We start from the raw sequence: 7,361 nt of genomic DNA, 5'->3' as shown, positions 1-7,361 counted from the left end.
AGTTTTAAATCAATCTAAATAAGTCCAAAGGTGACAGTATAGGTAAAAGAGGAACTAAACTGTTTCGAGTCAAAAGATAACCATACCGCCTGTGTTTACTAGCACACTGCAGCGACAGGAGTATGACTGAAAGTTGCAGGAAAAATGACGAATATTTTCACGTAAATATTTTTCAGGTGTAGACTTATTCGTCAGCGTCTTTGGCAACCTTGGAGGACCCCCGCCACCACCACCACCACCGCCACCAACGCCCCCACAAGGATGAACGCCAAGAAGGTCTCCTGTACACCTCAGAGAACATATCTTAAATAAAATTTGGAACAATTAACTTTACCTCTCCTCCTTCCTCTCCTCCTGAGGCCGGTCGGGCAGCCAATTGGTTAAAGCGTTAGCTCGTCACACTGAAGACCCGGGTTCGATTCCCCGTATTGGTACAATGTGTGAAGTCCATTTCTAGTGTCCCCCCGCCGTGATATTGCTGGAATATTGCTAAAAGCGGCGTAAAGCTAAGCTAAGTCAGTCAGTCGATACAATGCGTGAAGTCCATTTGTGGTGTCCCCCGCCGTGATATTGCTGGATAATGTCCTTTTGTTAAAGTGGAGTTTTACAAGGAGTTCATACCAACTGCTAGATAAAGTCCATGCATGTAAATCACAAACGTTTTCGTAAATATTACCAACCCGAAAACAGTTAACAAAACACTGCAAACATAAGGTCCACGGGTGAATATTGTACATTGTATTCATACAACTATGCTTTTAGAGGCCGTTTGGGTCTGACCTAGGTTCATGTATTAATTACAACAATGAATCATATTCCATTCGAATACCCTTCTCAGAACCGCCTCCGTGGTGTAGTGGTTAGAGCGTCCGCCCGGAGAGAGGAAGGTCGCGGGTTCGATCCCCGACCGCGTCATACCAAAAGACGTTAAAATATGGTACTTGTTGGTCCCTGCCTGGCGCTCGGCATTAATGGGTACAACAAGGACTGGTCGGCTCGGAGTCAGTATAATGTGTCTGAGTGGGGTATTCATGCTTCACTGCGGCATGGTATCTCATTGGGCTAACACTATAAAACCATCTGTGTTGTTCTTTCACAGTTTCGTGATGTTAAAAATGTTTGTACCGTATTTCCTCTAATAAGAGCCCGGGCGCTTAATTTATCAATGGACTTCCTGACCCGGCTCTTATTGGAGACCAGGCGCTTATTGGAGACCTGGCGCTTATTGGAGACCCGGCACATATTGGAGACCCGGCGCTTATTGGAGACCTGGCGCTTATTGGAGACCAGGCGCTTATTACATAATATCCATCAACCCGTGCCATGTCGAGGACAGGAAGTTATGACTAAATTGACCATTCCTAAATAAATCTATTTTGAGATCAAGGGAGAATACATTTATAACAAAAACGTAATCGGCGCTGACACACTGACACCATTGTCAAGCAAAAAACAACAATAGAGAAGTGGACATTCATGGCACTGATTCTCACATCCTTTGACGCTAAAGCTTATAGTGATTGCGTACAAAATATTGCTATTTTGGGGACGTGTTTCTTGTATATTTATTAAACTAAAGTAGATTGAACGAAGTAGTGAAATAGATGTCCAAGTAAGCCACATCGATCTATATTAATGCACAATTACGACAGACTGAGCTCAAGTATACAAATTGAGTCTCTAAATTATATAATTCAAAAGACACATTCCAAAAATATCGATATAGTCTCCTTGAAATAGACCAATCATCTTAATTAAATTAAGTGTATGCTTGTTACATGAAAGAAAATGTGACAAGCGTATTGAACGTATCCAGTTGACAATGTGTAACAGCTGACGAAGCATATTAATGCCATTGTGAATGTATCAGGGAAAATTAAAATGGTACTAAACGTTAGCATGCCTTCGATAACTATTCCCCATATGGGCACAATGTGTGAAGCCCATTTCTGGTGTCCCCCGTCGTAATATTGCTGGAATATTGCTAAAAGCGGCGTTAAACTATACTCACTCACTCACTCGATAACTATTGTTGTTATTTCGAAGATGCTGCAGAAATGATTATAGACTGTTTTACTTGATATGACCCTTGTATGTGATCATTATTTACTTTGAAGTAAAGTACTGCTGCAAAGGTTTCTCCTGTCCACTGTTCATATGTGAAAAGACACTTGCATGACACAAGACATTAGAAGAATAATGCATTGTACTGTGTACAATATGGATATTTGAACCCGGGCTGTCTTCTTGACGAAAACACAAGACTACTGTGGTTGTCACGCATTTCAGATTGTATAAGGAAGTGATAGGGTGGTCGAGTGGTTACAGCATTACCTCGTTACGCAGAAAGTTCGGGTTGGATTTCCTTTTTTATTAAAAGTCATTGCTTTAAACACGCTTTTTATCTTCTGACATAATATGATTTGGATAATGTTACAAGTGACATACATCTGTCCTCACTCACTAAGATCCGATGAGGGGCGGTGGGGTAGCCTAAGGGTTAAAGCGTTAGCTCGTCACACCGAAGACCCGGGTTCGATTCCCCACATGGGTACAATGTGTGAAGCCCATTTCTGGTGTCCCCCGCCATGATATTGCTGAAATATCTAAAAAAAATAAAATCACTCACTGTGATGAAACAATCAGCTGAACGATATCAGTGCTGAACAATCTGCCCTCACTCATCGAAACATGTTCCGTATGCTCATCGTCATAAATGACGCATCGTCACATCGGATATGGACATCGGATTCTCTCGGAAACTTCCGTGAAGCTTCAAAGTTTTATTGTTTTGCCGATAAACGTCCAACACGAGCTTGTCGTCTAATAGCTACTTAAGCCTCCCCATTAAACACGTCATAAAACCGACAATGTGCGTAGGTGTTGGAGTGATTAGCAACAATAAATGGTAATTGATTATAAGAGCCATGTGGCTGTAGTTTGCATGTTCAGCGGAATATATGGGCCACACAGGACTGAATGGTTGCTGGGGTAAGGCTGTATTTGTTTGGCTCTCACGATATTGAATATTAACGTTAAAGGAAATTTAATTAATTATTTAATTTTAAACCGATTTTATCACATGATCAGGATTTTCATATTAGGATGAGAATGTTATTACAAACTGTAACCGTCCTCTCACATTTATTTTCACAAACGCTGGTTTACATATTGATTTTTTTTTTACAAAAAGAAAGACCACAAGAAAATCGTACATTTTACAATTTTACAAGCACTAGCTTTCTTGATTTCTTACAATATACTTACAGGTTTTGATGAACAGATGTTTCAACTGACATTTGAGAACTGTTCAGCATTTTATGTACATAATTATCATTATAACAATAGTGTGTACACAGGCTTGTCGGGGCGGTGGGGTAGCCTACTGGTTATTTTGTTCGCTCGTCACGACGATGATCCGGGTTCGATTCCCCACATGAGTACAATGTGTGAAGCCCATTTCTGCTGTCCCCGCCGTGATATTGCTGGAATCTTTCTAAGAGTGGCGTAAACTCACTCACTCAGTCACACAGGCTTGTCTGTGGCTGATTAAAACATGTCGTTGAACATTACATTTCGGGATACATAATTACCTCTACAAAAATGAATGAAACATGTTGCTTTTCATCTTCCCGAGTCAGAGGAGGTAACTGGCCGCACTGGAAAGTGGAATTGATCAATTAACTCCCTTGTCTCGAGAAGATGTTGTTTTCAGGCGCAGTTAGGGACATTATGCTAAACAGAAAAACATTTGCATACAAAAGGATCGTGTTTTCAGTTTTGATACATAAATGAATTATTTGGTGTTGCTAGGAAACATTACATGTCGCTTAGAGCTTGGCGTTGTGATTTCAGTGGGTCATGACCCGGAAGTTGTTGATTCTCCTACTGTGTGTCACCTTGGCAACATGCGATACAAGTGAGTAGGGGAGGATCGATACCAATGGTCATAGTGTAAACTTCATCAGAGAAGACCGCCTCGGTGATCTAAGAATGAAGTACTAGTACAATTCCATCGATTTCCCGGTTTGTGTTTAACGATAAATGTGCACCGACATGCCAAAAGAATATTGTTAGACATATAAATATATATAACTAAATACAGCCAAAGTATTAAAGTAATTGGACAGGCAAACTCTAACGCTTTCCACTCACTGTCTGCACGAGGAACCGTCTACTCAGTGAACACGTAGGATGACTGGTCAAGGCGTTTTAGTACGTCATGGTCAAGGTGGACGTTATAGACGTTATTGTCTCGAAACAAATGAATGTATGTAACGGCGTGCGTGCGTGCGTGCGTGCGTGTGTATGTATGTATGCATGCTTCTGTGTTTGTGAAATTGTCTATTTACTCTGTCTATTACTCGTGTCTTCTGATATCATAACAACTATATGTTTCAGGGAAATGTAAAAAAGAGTGTAAAAACGGCCAGAAATGTACACGGATTGGTTCCCTTGAGTTGTGTGGTGAGTTCTATTTTGTACTTATCTGTTGAGGTTCATAGAGTGTATTTAGAATCGTAACGACAAACATTCGGATCCATAAAGCCATGAAATGAAATCAGTGTGGGAAAGGATAACAACATATCATTTGCTTGATAACGTTGTTAGGATCAACACCGAAAAGCTGTATCTATTGCAATAAAGAAGTTGTCTATCCATGAAATGTGTTCCTCTTCAATATATGGATGAACAACGTCTTTGTTACAGTGTGAGCGACATTTCAGTATGGTTCCAACACCGTTGTCAGCAAGCAAGTGATATACAGAATAGTGAATGAGTTTAGTTTTACGCCGCACTCAGCAATATTCCAGCTATATGGCGGCGGTCTGTAAATAATCGAGTCTGGACCAGACAATCTAGTGATCAACAGCATAAGCATCGACCTGCGCAAAATGGAGAACCGATGACATGTGTCAACCAAGTAAGCGAGCTTGACCACCCGATCCCGGATAAACGGAATAAGGATAGAGAGGCATATATACAAGTGCGAGGGGATGTTTGTACATTACTATGGGGATAGGACTGCAATAGCCATTTAGCATAAATTTATTAACAACACATAGCCTGAGATAGATATATAAATGGATAGAAGCGTTAACACATGACAGTCCACAGTATAAACAAAACGATAGTGAAGCCAGTGGTAAAAACAAAGGGAGTAGCACTGATGGGGATCTTGATGGGTTGTAGTATGCAGGAAACATGTAATAGCCTTGGTCACGGTTGATTGGTGGTTGGGGTCTTTCTATGTAGATAGCTTCTTGGAGTTTCCTGATTTTAAAGTCTTTGGCCGTTAGGGTTTTGACTCTGTCCCACTGGATGCTGTGGTCGGGGTTGTCTTGGAAGTGGTCTGATCGGGATGATTTAGAGTCAAGCTTAAATACCGAAGTCTGATGCTCTTTGATTCGGTTTGTCAGCGGTCTAGATGTTTCACCTTCATAATCCTGTCCACAATTGCATGGGGTAGTTGTTGTACTGTGTGAAGACTTGTTTCAGGTGAGGGAGTTCAGTGGTAAGGTGTTGCTTGGTGGAGCAGATGTTGTGGGTTCGTGGTACTGGGGTGGAGATGGTTCCTCTCTTGACTAGAGGTGGGTGGTTGGAGCCGTAGTGAAGGTACTGGTCTGTGTGTTGGTTTGCGATACACTGAGGTCCTTTAGCTTGTTGCTGTTGTGCATCAGTACCAGTACATCAATGAAGGGCAGTTGCTTAATTGACTGTTTGGCTCCTCTTCCATGGTGAAAGGGATGGAAGAAGATTCCAGCTACGAATTGCCCTTCCTTGACTGACTGACCGACTGAATTTGGGTTTACGCCGCTTTTAGCAATATTCCAGCAATATCACGGCGGGGGACAGCAGAAATGGGCTTCACACATTGTACCCATGTGGGGATTCGAACCCGGGGCTTCGGCGTGACGAGCCAACGCTTTAACCACTAGGCTACCCCACCGCCCCCCTTCCTTGATGTACTGGTACTGAAGGACAAACATCTCTTCCCACATGTATAATTGGTCCATATAGGGTTTGCATTTTGCATCGTTAAACCACCTGTAGCTAGCTATATTCAGCAGGTACCTGTTTGTATCAGTTGTATAGTCACAATGAGTTACATGCAGCCAGAGGTAGCATTGTGGTAGCGATGTTTGTTGTGAAACACAGCCCGTTTGATATCGCTGTGATACCAGCCACTTTGAATAGTTAGAGTCCTCTTTCAATTCCACGACCGCCTCCGTGGTGTAGTGGTTAGAGCGTCCGCCCGGAGAGCGGAAGGTCGCGGGTTCGATCCCCGACCGCGTCATACCAAAAGACGTTAAAATATGGTACTTGTTGGTCCCTGCCTGGCGCTCGGCATTAATGGGTGCAACAAGGACTGGTCGGCTTGGAGTCAGTATAATGTGTCTGAGTGGGGTATTCATGCTTCACTGCGGCATGGTATCTCAGTGGGCTAGCACTATAAAACCAGTCTGGGCTAGTACAAGCAGCCGCACATACACACACACGCGCATGCACGTCGTCATATGAGCGAAATATTATCAAGCACGACGTTAAATCCAATTTTACCTCACCTCACATTTCAATTCCACTGTGATGAGATGGGGCGTTGGAGTAGTTTGGTGGTTGAAACGTCCGCCTTCATGCTGAAGACCCGAGTTCGATTCTCCACATGAGTACAATGTCCGAGGCCCATTTCCCGCCTGATATTGCTGGAATATTACAAAAAGCGGTTTACAATCATACCTCCTCACACCCTTTCTGGCGTGAAAGGTTAAGGCCTCTGAGTTCCGGGATGCCGAAAGTGTTACCATGGTGAATTGTCTTCCTTAAGACCAGTCAATAAACGGGGCCTGTTATGCTGCACTTTTGGAGTAATTCCAGCATGAAAATAAGAGATAGAGTCACGGGGAACTAGGAAAAGGTGTAATATTCTTCTAGGACAATGTCCCAGCGCACAACGTAAGGTGTTGCGGTGGATATTATTCACGTAAGAAACTTTTAACACCCTTAGCATCCACTGAATTCTAATGATCTCAGACTGGATCTCGCGATTTCCATTTGTTGCCAAACATGAAGCATGCTCCAACTGGAACCGATGCCAAAGTTGATGCCATGGTAACTCTGGATACATTTTAGGACTGACAAGAGAAATACTTCAACAACACTGGAATACAATCCATCCAGCATCCTAGACGAAAGTGTGTCCATGCGGAAGGGATTACGATGAAAAATACAACATGTAAACACATAAATGTTTTCAAGTCAGGTGTTCCTATGTGAAGCTCACAACTGTTTCCTATGGAATCCTGGAAGGGACATTGTCGCGTTGTCGCATTGTCGCGTTGTCGCCCTTTTCAAACACAAGC

At 42.6% G+C, this 7,361-nt stretch overlaps 1 long non-coding RNA gene across 1 annotated transcript; it reads left to right on the top strand.

Moving 5' to 3' along the window:
* Nucleotides 1–2,949: 2,949 nt before the first annotated feature.
* LOC124260553 lies at nt 2,950–4,470 on the top strand. Its single transcript, XR_006894121.1, has 3 exons — nt 2,950–2,991; nt 3,856–3,919; nt 4,402–4,470. It is a non-coding gene; the product is annotated as an uncharacterized LOC124260553 (long non-coding RNA).
* Nucleotides 4,471–7,361: the final 2,891 nt, after the last annotated feature.

The sequence above is a fragment of the Haliotis rubra genome, unplaced genomic scaffold, assembly GCF_003918875.1.
Source record: "Haliotis rubra isolate DU_JTF1 unplaced genomic scaffold, ASM391887v1 Scf77, whole genome shotgun sequence".
NCBI lineage: Eukaryota > Metazoa > Mollusca > Gastropoda > Lepetellida > Haliotidae > Haliotis > Haliotis rubra.
The sequence above is the reverse complement of the archived record's forward strand: the minus strand, read 5'-3'. Positions and strand labels throughout refer to the sequence as shown.